Genomic DNA, 17277 nt, shown 5'->3' with positions numbered 1-17277 from the left:
TTATTTAAAGGCCCATTTACAATCAATCACCTCTTTGGCCTTTGCCTCAGGCAGCGCCTCTTCCGTGTCAATGCTCCAAAAATTTTTGCCTGACGGATTTGAAGTCCCCCACTGTCGACCACTTCCCAAAGTCTAGTCAAACACTTAGAAAAGTTATGAAAATTCCGCAATTGTCGCTCAGTGGGCCTTTAAAGCACTTTTTAAACCTGTCTTGCCGCTTAAAATTGACCCAACTGCCTATGCTGCCTTCGACATGATTCAATTTTCCCTTGAAATTTGGATTTTTCGGCAAAGTTTGAACACTTTTTTGGGGAAAAAATCCACTGCTCACATAGTGAACTACTACAATGTCTAATATGAAGGACTACAATTAGCTACAGCTTTTTGGAGCAAGCATGAGCTATAACTAGAGACTCGGATATATCTGGAGGTAAAATGGTTAATTTAGCATGTCATCACTCCTTTTCATGCAAATTTTAAGGGTTCCAAGACCGAAGTTGAAGACTCAAGAGTTAGAAGAGGGAAAAATCTCAGTTACTTTTTGCCTCAACCCCCCTTTGCTCCCTTCTCTTGTAAGTTGCCATGGTTGCCCGCTCCTAAAAATCTCAAGATCTTGCTCCAACTCCCTCTAGGACATTAGCCACTACCTGAGCTTACACCCCCACATCTCCAGTAGTAGATAGAGTGGCCTATAGGCTGGGAAGACATAACCACTAGGTAGCAACCCACAATTTGCAGTGCAAGTTGCATTACTGCCCCTGCTCTCCTCATGTCCCTCTTCAATAGTAACCAACCTCTCCCATGGCTTCCCTGCTCCTTGGGAAATTGACTAAAACTCCTAAGCAAGACTTTGATATCCTTCCTCTGGCATTTGATCTCTCACATGATGAAAACCCTAGTGCATAGTAGTGAATTATTTGAGATAGCCATTGAAGCTCAATTCGAGCTCCTAAAACTCTTCAACCCCAGCCTCCAAGACCTCCTTTGGCCCCTCTTGGCCTCAATTCTCTCATATTGAAGACATGAAGCTCAACATGTGAAGGATCCCTGTGGGCAACCATGAAAGCTCCATTTGAAGCTTTCCATTCTTAAAGTTCAGGAACACACACGGGAGTCCCTACCATCAGAGGAAGCCTCTTCCCCCTTGAAGGACTCGTCCATTGGAGTGCTCTAATCAATTGGGCTGACTTGATGAAGAAATTGGCATCATGGTGGATCATGTTTCATCTATCTTTCGCAAACACAAAAAAGTATGTCAATCAAATCTTAATCTCTCATCTTAATCCACTTGCTAAGCTTAATTCCTTTTGTCAGAGAGATGATGATTGCATATCCTTTATTAGTTCAATCTTTCATTGTATGCATGTACCCACTTGAAATCAATAACCCATTTTCTTCCCAATGCATCATGATTAACTCTAAATCAATTGATTTTGTTGACATTAACTTATCCCTAATATTGTATGCTTTGGATTAATCCCAAGGGATAGTAAGCCTTTGTAAAAAGGGTAAGTATAGCCAATGAGTCACTAGACTACTAGGGTAAGCCCTACCCAAGCTCTTGTTTCATCATTGCATCTCATGCAAAGATCCAATGCTTCCTTTCCAATGCATCTCATGCTGATTGCTTAATAAAAATGTATGCCATGTATACTCCGAATGAGGAAAGAGGCCGATGCCAAGCAATATGGTAGCCAAAAGAGAGGTGACCCTTCCTTATTAATTAAGAACTTGAATGGGTATACAACCTAACCCAAGAAAAAATTTTCCCACCTCCTAATGATCTAGAGCTTGATATTTGTATGCAAGTGCAAGTATGCCCCATAACGACCCCACTCTCAATGAAATAACCCCTTTTTGGATACCCTTTCAGTGCTCATGGCACCCATGTATGACACTTAATATGTATGTAGTCAAAGGAGATGTATGGCATGAAGATCCACTTATGGAGTGACGATAGAGCAAATGGACATGTAATCGTACTTGGAATTATCATTTGGAAAAAGAGACATATCGTGTTTTAGTCCCACAATCACTCAAGGAAAGTTACAAAGATCCAATTACAAAAAATTATCTATTACACCTCGGAGTGAACCCTATAGCTCCTCTTGAAGAAGGCTTTGTTCTCTTCATTTTGAATCAAAAATCTTCCCAATCAAAGCTATAATCTAAAAGTTATGGCCCTTTTTGTGCACTAAGGTCACTATGGACAAGGTGTAGACCACTTCAAGATAGGACACAGAAATCCAATCAGAGAATTCTTTGATCATTTTCTATCATAAAGCTTAATAGTTCATCTCAAAAGGGCTTCCTTCCCTTCGATTTGAATCAAGAGTTACACTAAATGGCTAGCCAGAAAGGCAAAAATAAGGTCCATGAATAGGTCCAGAGGGAGATTAGGGACTCTAGGACCTCAATGAATGATGAACCTAGCTCACCAAAAGATTATCATGGTAATATGCATGACGAAGTGCTCAATATGGATCCCTACAATAGCCTACTCTACAATAGCCTACTCAACCACACTATATGTCAGCATGAGCTTTGTCACAAGGAGAGGCATAATGATATGGTTGCCAACTATTGCCAAATGATGTCAAAAATTGATGTAGCAATTGAGGACATGGCCCTCTCAAACTCTAGGACTCAACAAACCCTACAGCATCTCACAACTCTTATAGCTCAATTAGCTACCACTCTAGCCCAAGAAAAGGTGAGTGAATCCAAGCACGAGTCTCAACGGCCTCCATCACTAAAGCCACTACATGATCCACATGACATTCTTAGATCCAAGGGTATTCCCCCTTCCACCTATGAAGTCGACGAACCCTCTCACGCTCTTGATGAGCTCCCCCATCACCCATGAATCCAACCCTCTAGTGAGACCCTCACATACCATTGGTAGAACCTCCCCTACTCTCCCTTGGAGCCCCAATGGAACTTATATGGCTCAGACCCATCATGAACAGTATGGTATTAATGGCAATCATGCCAATAATGGGCAACATGGTAATAATGGGCATCATGGCTATAATAAGTAGCATGAGATAAATACACAACATGGTATGTGTGGACAACAAGGTACATATATGACCATCATGGTATGTATGGACACTAAGGTTTTCATGGGCAACAAGGCCCTCATGATCTCCATGACAAGATCCTTCTCACTAAGTGCAATGGGTAATCTCCTTCACCATTAGACTTGGAAGAATGGACCTCCAAATTAGAGTCCTACTTCAATATTTACCCCCGCAATGTATGATCAAAAATTTATCTTTTCTTCTCTCCACTTGAAAGTATTTTCCCACATATGGTGGCGCTATATCAATTGAGAGAATCATCAATTCATTGATTGGGAAGACTTTAAAATGGATATGGTTCAAGTATTTGTATCCCCAGTGTAAAAAGAGTGATTGGCAAGATGATGGTATACTCTTGACCAACACAATCTCATTGTACAAAAGTATGCAAATCAATTTATGAACTTGACCATGTAGGTGGAGAGCATTAGTGATGATGCCAAATTGCACAAGTGCATCTATGGGTTGGAACCAAGCCTATCATGCAGATGTCATGGCTTAAAAGCCTCCTATACTATTTGATACAATTGAATTGGCTGAAAGATATACAAGAAAGTATCATAAGAATGAAGTTTTCAGCAAGGTTATGGATAGCCCCATACCCCATTGAGGTCAGCCCCATATGGGGGTGGTTTTAGAGGCGATTCCACAGTTAATAGCATCCCCAAAATACCCACTTACCCCCCTTTCCATGTTGAAAGAAAATAAGACACTTTTGGGACAATACTTGGTTCTAACGTTGAGAGTAAATATGCTAAAAGTAGACACTACACTACATCACCCTCCAACAGTTCAAGTGCCCAAAGGTTCATTTCCTTAGATATTATGAAGGAATAGAAAGAAAAAGGCCTATGTTTTAAATGTGGGGACAAGTACACTACTGACCATGCATCCAAGTGCCCTTACAAGAGAGCCAAAGTCAAAGTTCATAGCATGTATATAATGGAAGATTGGCATAATGATGAGGAATGCTTACCTATTGAACATGAAGAGTATGCTGAGAATGTGGACCATGAGTAGTTCTATGATACAGAGGATGGGTTTTCCTTCAACCCAAGCAATTACCTATCCCATAATCTTGATCTAACATCCCAATTGACTACCACCTCCCTTTTATCCATCTCCTTAGATGCTTAAACTAGCTCTAGGAGCCCTAGCACCCTACCCATTCAAGGCAATATTCATGGGAAGCATGTATTTATCCTAGTGGATAGTGGTAATGCTCACAATTTTGTCAATAAATAAGCCATTGTCCGGTTGCAATGCACCCCTACAAAATTATAAGTTCAAGTAGCAAATGGTGAGGAAGAAATCAACACACATATGTTCCATAGTCCCCCTATGCTTTGCTGAGAAGACATTGGTTGACCTAATTGCATTAGACATGAGTCCCATTGATGTTATATTGGGTTGTGATTGATTGAAACAATTGGAAAAAATTGCTACAGACTTCTCTTAGCTCTACATGGAGTTTATGATGCATGGACAACTCATTCGCTTAGAGGGAGTTCATGATAATGCTTATTTTCAGCTCATTACAACAAAGCAACTCAAACGAGAGTTTAAGAAATGCTAACAAATCTTTGTCTTGCACTTGAATAAGGAAAATTCAAATCATCCCTCCAAATTATCTAAGGATTCAACCTTGTAGGCTTTACTTGAGGAGTATAGCGATTTATTTCAAATACCTATATCCCTTCCCCCTCAAAGGCAAGTGGACCACCCACTTGATTTAGAGCCCCATTCCAAGCCGGTGAGCAAGCCACCTTATAAACTCTCTAAGTGTGAACATGCAGAGGTTGCAAAGTAAGTCAAGGAATTACTTGAGATGGGTTTCATTGAACTGAGGTCTTTCCCTTATGCATCCCCCATCTTGTGTGTCAAGAGAATGATGGCTCTTTCCACATGTGCATTGACTATATAGACTTAAACAAAATCACAGTGAAAAACCAGTATCCCATCCCACGGATTGATGACTTGTTGAATGAGTTAAAAGGGGCAAGATTCTTTACTAAGATTTATATGTGCTCTAGCTACCATCAGATTTATATAAGGGAGGGTGATGAGATCAAAACTGCTTTTAGGAGCGATCATGGGCTTTATCATTTTTTAATGATGCCTTTGGTGCTGACTAACACACATGCCACATTTTAGATCATCATGAATAAAATTCTCCATCCCTTTTTGTTCAAGTTTATGCTCATTTTCTTTGATGACATTCTCGCAAGTCACAAGAGGAGCACTTGGCACATGTCAAAAGAAGGGTGTTTGATATCTTGAGAGAGCATCGACTCTTTGCTAAGGAAAGTAAGTGCATCTTCATGGAAACATCAGTGGAGTACCTAGGACACATCATTAGCAAAAATGGAATGTAGGCTATGTTGAGATATCGAGCTCCACTTGTGATACGCCAGGGTGACCGTTGTGTATTTATGTCACCGACTTGTCAGTTGTGCAGACGCGGTTGGTACACCGCCCATGAATAATAGCTACATGATAGCTATCCTTATCTACTCTAGTTCGTGGCTCAGTTAGTATGCCACCTTAGTTAGTTGAGTTTGGTTTGAGACCCATATATAGGGTTCTTCTATTTCTTTGTACTTGAGTTCTTTTGGCTTACACAACTAAGAAGAGGAAAACTGTTTTCAGCCTCCACCCTTGTGTGTATTCCCCCATTGTGCAAGCAAGAAAGCTTCAAGTGAGACTCCTTCCTTCTCTCCCACAATCTTGACATGGTATCAGAGCCTTGTTCGTGGTAAGGAGCTCAAGAAATCAAGCCAAGCTCGCGGTGTTCTGGTAAGAGGACCAGTGTTGTTTTCATTTTCTGTTTTGGGAGCAGATCTCTGCAGGTAGCACAGCTGGAAAGTGCAGGAGTGCATTGTCTCAGGTTGAGACGCCCTTCACGGTGAAGCAAGAGGGCAATATATGCGGGAAAGAGCTTTAGCCCTTGGCAACCTTGTTTTTTTTATTTGAGGCCATTTTGGGGCCTGTTTTGGAGGCGGAAGTTTTTTGCACGCACTCAAGAAAAGGCCCAGTTTTATGCTGTGCAGCCACTATTCTACAGGTCGGTGAAAAGTTACTGTGGAAATTGCATCTTATGCTTGTGCGCAGAGACATTGGGAGTTACAAAATCATCCCTGTTGCCTGTTGATGCAAAATCGTCACTAGGAAGCGACTGTGTGGTCAAATACCACTTTCGTCAGTTTTGCAGATTTGCCCTTGTGAGGCTGAAGCTGTGTTCTTTGCAGTGACAGAATTTTTTGCAGTGTTCTATAATGGCGTCTGATTCTCTCTCACAGATTGTCACTGAAAAGCTTGACAAGAACAACTTCCAAGCATGGAAGTTTAGAATGACGAATTTCCTTATGGGAAAAGGATATTGGGAATTTGTTGCAGGAAATGAAGAAGAACCAGTTCTTCCTGATGTTCCCAATCAACAGCAAATGCAGGCATTTAAAGCATGGCATGAGAGAGCTAGGAAAGTTATGTATTGGCTGTCTATCAGCATTTCAGACTCTATAATTGTGCATATTCAAGATGCAAGTACGCCAAAGGAGGCATGGGATACTTTGTCAAAAATGTATAGCACAAATACGCAAGCCAGGAAAATGCAGCTCAAGCAAGAGTTGCATAATGTGCAAAGAGAAAATATGAGCATCAATGACTACCACATGAAGGTGAAGAAGATTGCAGATGCACTTGCTTCCATTGGGTTGCTAGTGGAAGATGATGATTTAGTTTCTGTGACCTTGAATGGTCTAGGAAAGGATTATGCACAGTTCCGAACATCCATTTCCGTCCGTGAAAGATTTCCTGATTTTGAGGAGTTGATTGCTCTTCTAATTTCTGAGGAGCAGAGAAATGGTGGTGCATCTTCTTCAGGAGGAACTTCAAAAGAAGCTATCTTCTACTCAAATGCTGGAAGAGGTAGAGGCAGAGGTAGAGGAGGCCGATATGGAGGCCGTGGTAGAAATCAGAATATGCAGCAAACTCAAGAAAACCAGTCCTATGGAGGAGGACGTGGTAACTCTAGAGGCAGGGGGAGCCAAAGAGGTCGTGGTGGATGGCAAAGAGGCCAAAATGCAAACAGTAATGTTGAATGCTACTACTGTGGTAAAATGGGTCATATGGCTAAAGACTGCTATAAAAAGCAGAATGACATCATGAATTGGAAAACTGCAACAAGGGAATTATGCATCTTCTAGTAGACAGGGTGATGACAGAAATGAGCACTTGTTTATGGTGCAACACATGAACAATTCTGTGACAAGTGCAGAAGAAAGCAATGATGTATGGTATGTTGACTCAGGTGCATCAAACCACATGACAGGTCATGCAGAATGGATGGAGGATGCAAGAAAAATGAAAAAACCAGGATTTGTGGAGACTGGTGATGATACTGCACATCCTATTATGCAGATTGGAAAAATTCCTTTGTCTATGCAGGATGGGAAAAAGAAATACCTATCCGATGTATTTCATGTCCCGAATATCACCAAGAATTTAGTTTCTGTTGGTCAAATGGTTGAGCAGGGCTTGCAGGTCAGATTTAATCATCATGGATGCTTTGTTGAGGATATGAAAAATAAAGGTCGCTTGATAGCAAAAGGAAAGAAGAAGGGTAGAATGTTTACATTGGATGCAGACCTGTCTGAATTGAGTGCAGCAATGTTTGCACATGGGACCGGTGTAGTTGCAGATATTGATATCTGGCATAAACGCATTGGTCATGTTAATGTATAGCGACTTAAATCAATGCAAGCCCAAAATATTGTTGCAGGTTTGCCTAAATTCAAGGTTGTAGAAATGCATAAGGTATGTGAAGCCTGTCAGTTTGGAAAACAGGCAAGGAAACCATTTCCTAGACATGTTCAAGAGAGTGAGAAGCCATTGGAATTAATCCACTCTGATGTGTGGACTACTAAAGCTGCATCTCTTGGAGGCTGTCATTATTTTGTCACTTTTATTGATGACTATAGCAGAAAAGTTTGGGTGTATTTTATGAAAAAGAAAAGTGAAGTTTTTGGGCATTTCAAAACCCTTAAAGCTATGGTTGAAAAAGAAACAGGCCTGCAAATAAAATGCCTAAGGTCAGATGGAGGGGGAGAGTACCTCTCAAATGAGTTTGCAAGGTTCCTGAAGGAGCATGGCATAAAGCAGCAATATTCATGCAGTCATACCCCACAACAAAGTGGAATTGCAGAAAGGAAAAACAGGCATATTGGAGAGGTATCTCATGCCATGCTCAATGAAAAAGACTTGCCAGATTTTTATTGGGCTGAAGCAGTTGCTATAGTAGTCTACATAATGAACAGAACTCCCACTACAGCAATACATGGAATGACTCCAGAGGAGAGGTATACTGGTAGGAAACCAGATATTTCTCATTTGAAAATTTTTGGTTGCATTGCCTATGTACATGTGCCAGATGAGTTGAGATCCAAGTTGGATCCAAAAGCTGAGAAGTGCATCTTTATTGGTTACTCTCTGCAGCAAAAAGGGTATAGATGCTATAACCCTTCTACTCGTAAGTTTACAGTGAGCAGAGATATTGTTTTTTATGAGATGAGTAGCTGGTATAAACCTGTAAATGTGATTGATGATGTAGATACACAAAATGGTAATGCTGCACAGAATTCACAATAGCAGTCACAAAATATTAGTGGACCTGGAGCGTCCTCTAGCAGTGGTTCACATTCTTCGCCATGGACAGGCAGATTGAGATTAGGAGAATCTTCTCAAAGTAATGCAGATAGTGGTATGCAGGTATCACAAAAAGGAAAAGAGAAGGTTGATCAGCCCATGTTTGATGTGAATGCAGGTCACTCTTATGTGGATGGTGAATCCAGTGGCTCAGAACAGAGCGTTGATGATGAGTTGGATATTCCTTCTATTGTTACACCTGGAGTAAGGAAGACCAAGGATGTTTTGAGAGCACTTGGGAGTGAACCTACTTTGCGCAGGTCTACGAGAGCTAGGTATCCTGTGGATAGGCTGAAATATGATGGATTTACAGCCATTCACTATGCATATATGGTCAAAGTGATACAGGAATCAGAACCCACTTCTTTTGAGCAAGCCATGGGAAAAGAAAAATGGGAGAAAGCCATGGATGAAGAAATGGATGCCTTGGAAGCAAATGCTGCATGGGAATTGGTAACTTTCCCTAAAGGTAAAAATGCAATTGGCTGTAAGTGGGTTTATAAGGTGAAGCACAATGCAGATGGTTCTGTGAACAGATACAAGGCAAGATTAGTAGTCAAGGGGTATGCACAAACATATGGCATTGACTATGAAGAAACATTCAGTCTGGTTGCAAGGATGGCAACCGTAAGAGCAGTCATTGCTATGGCTGCATCAAAGGGATGGTCTTTACATCAGATGGATGCAAAGAATGCCTTCTTGCATGGTGATTTGCAAGAAGAGGTCTATATGGAGCAGCCACCAGGTTATGTGCATGCTGTTCATCTTGAGTTTGTTTGCAGGTTGAAGAAAGCCTTGTATGGCTTGAAGCAAGCACATAGAGCATGGTCTGACAAGATAGGACAGTATCTTGTCACTATTGGCTTTCAGATTTCCAAGGCAGATTTCTCACTTTATGTGAGAAAAACAGAGAAAGGTATTATGCTACTTGTCATTTATGTTGATGATTTGATTATGACAGGTGACAGTGATGAAGATATCCTTCATGTGAAAATGCTATTGAAGCAGAAGTTTGAGATGAAGGATTTGGGAGAGCTGCGTTATTTCTTGGGCATTGAGGTGATTAGATCACCAAGTGGGATACAGCTCTTGCAGAGGCAGTATGGATTGGACATGCTGTCCAAATATGGGATGACAGGCTGTAAGCCTATTTCAGTTCCTTTGGAGCAGAATGTGAAGCTGAGCACAGATGCAGGTGAGCTTCTAGAAGACCCTACTATGTACAGACGCATAGTAGGAAGTTTGATTTATATGACTATTACCAGGCCAGATTTGAGCTATGCTATTGGATTGGTAAGTCAGTTTATGCAGGCTCCAAGGAAACCACATTTGGATGCAGCTAGATGCATACTCAGGTATGTGAAGTCCACATTGCAGTATGGACTATTTTATGAGACTGGGGTTCAGATATAGTTGCATGGATACACTGATGCTGATTGGACTGGTAGTATTTCTGATAGACGATCTACCAGTGGATATGTGTTCTCTTTTGGGAGTGCTGCAGTCACTTGGAGCAGCAAGAAACAGCCTACAGTTGCCTTGTCGAGCACAGAGGCTGAGTACAGGGGTGCAGCAATGGCTGCATGTGAGGTAGCTTGGTTGCATAAGCTACTTTATGATATGCATCAGTCTACAGATGGGCCAGTTGTCATTTATTGTGACAACATGAGTAGTATACACTTGGCAAATAACCCAGTCTATCATGCTAGAACAAAGCACATTGAGGTGCATTATCACTATGTGCGAGAGAGGGTTTTACTAGGTCTTATTGATCTAGTTTATGTCAGCACAGAGGATCAGGTAGCTGACATATTCACGAAGGCATTGGGCGCAGAGAAGCTGCGCAAGTTCAGAGACCTGCTTGGTGTGCAGGAATTGGGATTGAGCTCGAGGGGGAGTGTTGAGATATCGAGCTCCACTTGTGATACGCCAGGGTGACCGTTGTGTATTTATGTCACCGACTTGTCAGTTGTGCAGACGCGGTTGGTACACCGCACATGAATAATAGCTACATGATAGCTATCCTTATCTACTCTAGTTTGTGGCTCAGTTAGTATGCCACCTTAGTTAGTTGAGTTTGGTTTGAGACCCATATATAGGGTTCTTCTATTTCTTTGTACTTGAGTTCTTTTGGCTTACACAACTAAGAAGAGGAAAACTGTTTTCAGCCTCCACCCTTGTGTGTATTCCCCCATTGTGCAAGCAAGAAAGCTTCAAGTGAGACTCCTTCCTTCTCTCCCACAATCTTGACAGGCTAACCCCAAGAAGGTGCAATGTGTTAAGGACTAGCCTACTCTATCCATCACTACTTCATTACGTGGTTTCCTTGGCCTCTCTTCCTTCTATAGTTGCTTCATTAAGCATTATGCCACCATTGCAGCATCTTTGACTAATCAATTAAAAAAGGAATCATTCTTTTGGGATGCTATTATTGATCACAACTTTAAGAAATTGAAGGAAATGCTTACTTTTTCCCCCATCCTCATATGCCCTGATTTCTCCAAGAAGTTTACCATTCAATGTGATGCCAGTGGTAGAGGTATTGGCACTATATTGTTGCAAGGGCATGGTGTGATTGCTTTTGAGAGCCGTGAGCCTGATGACAAGGATATGAAAATGAATGTGTACGACCAAGAGATATTGGACATCTTTCATGCCATTAAGAAATGGCACCACTACTTATATGGCAGTCGCTTTAGAGTAAATAGTGACTTTAGAGTCTTCCAGTACTTCTTGATTCAATCTACTTTAAATCCTAAGAAAAGGAGATGGGTGGCAACATTGCAAAACTATGATTTTGATATCTCTCACACTCGCGGCAAAGATAACATCATGTGGTTGATTCACTCTCTCGGATGTGGGCATGCAGAGTATCCTCCATTTCTAAGTTGCATAGTGATTGGATTGAGGACCTTCAAGAAGCTTATTTGTTGGATGAGGACTTTAGCCACATCTTTCAGAAATTACAACATGAGGTAATAGCTGAAAACTCCCAATATCAGCCTTATTTGGTCCCATGGCAAGACTATCATCCCCACACTTCTCCTTTCACACAAAAGATCACGGAAGAGATGCATTCTTGCTCCACTCGTGGCCACTTGGGTATTTTCAAAACATATGATAAGATTTTCAAGAGCTTTCATTGGAAAGGATTATGGAGGGATGCCAAGGATTTTGTGACTAAATGTGTTTCATGCCAGGAGAACAAGGACATCATGCTTAAACCTGCTGGCCCCTTGCAGCCCCCTACCTATTCTTGAAGGAAAATTGACACATATCACCATGGACTTCATCATGGGTTGCCCCATTACAAAGAAAGGATGGAACAATATATATGTGGTAGTTGATCACCTCACTAAGGTTGCCTACGTTATCCCTACTAAGACCCAATACATTGCCTCTTAGGTGGACACTCAGTTTATGGAGTATGTCTTCAAGTTGCATGGATTACCACATGTCATAGTGCACAATTGGGATGCCAAGTTTATGAGTAACTTTTGGCAGGTATTTTTCATATCCATGGACACCAAGCTTGCTCCATCCATTACATACCACCCACGGATAGATGGCTAGACCAAAAGGGTAAATAAATGGCTTGAAACATACCCACTACACTTTTGCCATGGTGTACGACACAATTAGGATACATGGCTCCACTTAAATGATTTTACATATAATAACTCTACCCACTCTAGCATTGGGGTTTTCCCTTTTGAGGCACTATATGAGTATAAGATCCCCCTTCCTATGATCTTATTCAATGACAAGATCAACCCTCGGAGTAAAGCTGAGTTGGATCTCATGTAGGCCTTGCTTCAACAGTGCAAAGTGAATCTTCAAAAGGCACAAACCCACATGAAGCTCTATGTTGATGAAAAAAGAAGGCATTTGAAATCCAAGAGGGGAAGGTGGTCTTCTTGAAAGTGCATGTCCCATTTTTCCACTCTCAAAGAAGGTAGCAATAACAAGCTTACCTACCATTTCTATGGCCCCTATTGGAGCCTTAAGAGAGATAGTGACTTGGCCTACCAATTTAGAGCTTCCCCCCTCCACCAAGATTTACAATGTGTTTCATGTTAACCAGCTGAAGCCCTTCATTGGCACCTCACTAAACTATATAGAAGAGCTTCTCCCCATAGACGAAGAAGGTATGAATGTATCCTTCAATACATCCATGAGACAATCACTGGGCAACAAGATGAACACTTAAGATCTTTATCCATCAAGGAATACCTCTATTAACTCTCGGAAGACCAAGATGGAAAATCCAAGAAATTGGAAGCAAAAGACAGTCCCGTAGCAAGAGGAAGACAAAGAAAAAAAGTGCACTAAGAAAAATTTAAAGACACAAAGCATAGGAAAAAATTCTTAATGTGAGAGAGAGGTCCATAAGAATAAGGACACCTTAATATTTCTGCAAAATGAGTGCTAGGTGCATTGTGATTTATTTCATAAAAGAGTGTTGAGCTCTCTCTTATGCAAGTTATAAAGAATGAGAGGCACATGTTAAGGCTAATGTTAATAGGAAGGAGGAGGAAAAATAGTGGAGGAATGGCAAAAATGATGCTAGGACCACGGCCAAGTTCCTTTGGAAGCAAGTAATCTCATGATTCAATTGTTTCATAAAGTTGGTTTAGTGATAAAGGCACACACTTCATCAATGAAGTGATTGCTCACTTGTTATCCTCCTTCTTGATAATCTCTACTTCACGCAATGACTAGGACAACAAGCTTATGCTTGCTTTATGGGCATACAAGATAGCCTACAAAATGGCCATAGGGAAGACCTTGTTTAAATTGACTTACAGAACTGAATCAATTCTATTAGTGGAATTCTTTGTTCCAAGCTTGAGAATAGCAATCTAGGAGAGATGAGAGTGCTAGAATTCCTATCTAAGACTCATCTCATTGCAACCCATACTCTAATCTATGAGAAGGCATACACAAGATTTGGTTTGACAAGCACCTCAAACAATGAGACTTCAAGCAAGGAGACCTAGTCGACCTGTACTCTATTAAGAGACACAAGCAAAATATGAAATTTAGAGAATTGGGACCTTTCAAGGTTTACAACATCAATAGAACAGGCACTATAGAACTTGAAATCTTAGAGGGAGAGGCATAGGCTTTTTCAATAGAAGTCACATAAAAAAGTATCACCCTCTACCACATCCACTCCATGAACCTCTAATGATAGAACCACGAATGAATGTGAGAGTTGCAACTATTAATGAAATAGAAGATGAGGATGAGGAAGAAAATGCACTAGTCTACCTGCGTATAATAATGACCACTCAAAAGACATACACCTTTGACACGTTAATTGATGAGGGATCTAACTATAACATCTTAGTGTATGATCATTGGACCAATATGTATCAATCCCAATTGAAACCAACCAATGCAACACTCAACCCATTTGGGGGGTAGTCTTACCCACTCTTGGGAAAGTGCAAACTAATTGTTTCTATCAAGATTAAGAGCCTATCCATCATCTTTTATGTGCTACCTTATAAACAAATTGTTGGCAAGGAATCATTGTTGGGTCATGTGTTCAAAAAACAAGTTCACTATCATGTTGACTATGGCTCGTAGTGCATCCACCTTGCCATAGTCAATGTTAGAATAGTAAGGCTTTCAACCAAGATACCACAGCCACCCAAAAGCATGTATTGCCACCGGTATTCAACCCTAGTTTCAACCCTAAGGAGGGGGACAGTGCACCACAACGTACACCAATTGTGAAGCCCCACCCAAAGCTATGGACCAAATGATCAAGTGGTGGGTCCCCAAGCATAGACTACAATCTCTCAAAATCCAATCATTCAAAACTTGAAATTTTCATGCCTTGCACTCTAGACTTAAATGGAGGAGTTGGAACTCCTATGGCACACGGATGACTAGGCCGCACTAGGTTCCAAAAGCCTTATTGCATGCCCAAGGTTACCCTATGAAGATAGCACCTTGGTGTGTTAGCCCAAACTCACAAGTGGCATGTTTAGGTTCCAAAAAACAATGCCCAAAAATCTAAATTGAAGGAGGGTAAGAGAAAATCTGAGAGGAAGGGTGCTCAAACCATGAGTGCTCCAATGATCTATCGCCCAAAAGCTCAACAAATCGTTAATGAGCAACCTATCGTCAATTATCTCTAATCTATTAACTCCGATGTGATCCCCAATACATAATCCGATGACAAAGTGTCACCCAAAATTCAAATCCAATCAACTTCTTGAACAATGCTCACCAAACCCAAAGAGAATCCCAAAGTAGAAATACCACATACCAACTTGTCCATCCAATTAAACCAAAGCCACCAGCAGGACTTAAGCCATCACAAAAATGATGATCCATTCTTGAATTGGATTTCAACATGGCCATGGACATAGGAGATGACTTAGTCATGTGTATTCAATGACTAGACTCAACTTTCATATTGTTTGCTAGAAGTTACAAACAATTGGATCTAGGCCTACTTGACTAACACATCAAATAAGGTATGTTCCTTGCCATGGTCTTGGGAAGCATATGAATTCAAATTCACACAAGCCTCCACCATTTCATAAGAGTTGATTCCCAATGAAATTTTGAGAGAACATGCCTTAATCCAATGCTTAATCACATCCTTCAAGAAGAGAAAAATGCCCATGCCACCACAAGAACTTACTGAGCTCCAACAATTAGTTGAATTTGAATCGAATTTCTTATGCAAGTGGTATACTTTTTGCATTAAATGGGCACAAGAGGATTATCAAATCATGACCAATGCAGAGCAATGATGTGCTATCAAGTCTTCCAAGTATGACTAAACATAAGTGGCCCCAACTTCATTTAGGGTATTAACAATGATACAAAATCGACCATTAGAAGAAAATATCATGCTACATCCATACTTGGATAGGATCCTAATAGAGGAGGAACTCCACATAATAAGTTGAATCAACTCGAGTGACCTCTTGATCGACATATTGACTTATATCACATAGGTGGGCATTCGTCTACCATAGGATATGGACTATCATGCGACATTAGAGTATAACCCAACCTTTTATGAATTGCCTGTTGAAATAGTAAAGCACACAAAGGACGCACTGTAGACCCTTACACCATTACTTCCACGATTCTAGGAAGGATTTTCATTATTTCCAAGGGGGAGCGGATAAAGTAGAAGGTGAATGACAAATTGAAATAGGAGTTAAACTTCAAAAGAAAAGGATGAATTGAACTTTCTTCTTCTTTTAGTAAAAATTATCCATGAATTTCTTACGTGAAATGTATGGATTGATTGATGTGAAGATTTTCATTTCATGGGTTATACATTTCACCATCTGATAGTGTTTCGTTCTAATCACTTTATCTTCTAGGCAAGAAATGTCCTTTAAGGAGAACTCATTGTGGGCTATTGTGCAGTGAGGAACCCAAATGGCAAGGTAGCATGATAAAACCAAGAAATCTCATTCTTAGAGGAAGAACATATAAAATACAACTTAGCCATGGAGACATACGCCTTCAACCAGCTGAAATACCATAGCATCCAAAATCTGGGGGAGTCAGTGACATCAGAAGAGGCAATCAAGTGGATAATAGAACAATGCAATCTTACTAAATACCTGGAGAAGGTGGGCCAAGACTAGATCATAACAAATGCACTGAGTTCTTGAAAACATTTGATGTCCAAAAAAATAGTGGCATGGTGACAATTAGATAGGGAGATGCCACTACAAGAGTGGAAGTTTAAACTTAGCCCGACAGATATCATGGAGAAGGACTTGGGATTTGTGGACAAGCTAGAGAAGAGGCCAAAGAGATATGTCTATGAGATGTTGGGGATGGATAAGAATAAATTCTACATGAATGATAGAAACAACTTGGTTGATATTCCCAAGTTCACCATAAGACTGTAAGAAAAAATGGTCCACACCCTCTTCTTGAGTCAAATATATAATGCCCTTATGAATAGAATAGGAGTTTCCTTGCTTGAAAGCCTTGTATAAAATGAAATAGATGGGGTGAAGTGGAATACTTATGTTCAAAAAACAATCGAGGCATCGGCAAAGGTGCTAGCAATAGCTCCGAGGGAAATAGGAGGAGAGTCTTCAGCTACAACAACTAGATGAGGTGAAGTGGAATACTTATGTTCAAAAAACAATCGAGGCATCGGAAAAGGTGCTAGCAATAGCTCCGAGGGAAATAGGAGGAGAGTCTTCAGCTACAACAACAGCGAAGCTAGAAAGGAAAAAAACTAACATCCAAGGCATTGATCATAGGGTTTAGAGGGGTGCTGATGGACATAATACATGAAGTTGTGGGAGAGATGGAAAGAGAGGAAGTAGTGGAGGATACCCCTAAATGATCACTGACCCAAGAAGAGCATCGCTCTTCCACTCTAATGAGCCCTCCTACTTCATTCTCAATAGGGAATGTGGGGAGGAAGAATTCAACAGAGTTTAACAAGAGGAAGCAGAACAAGACACTAAGAAGAGAGAAGTCGACC

The sequence above is a fragment of the Lygodium microphyllum genome, chromosome 24 (genome assembly GCF_053477565.2).
Source record: "Lygodium microphyllum isolate KBCC chromosome 24, Lygodium_microphyllum_v1.1.10, whole genome shotgun sequence".
Classification (NCBI taxonomy): Eukaryota; Viridiplantae; Streptophyta; class Polypodiopsida; order Schizaeales; family Lygodiaceae; genus Lygodium; species Lygodium microphyllum.
Note: the sequence above shows the minus strand (reverse complement) of the source record.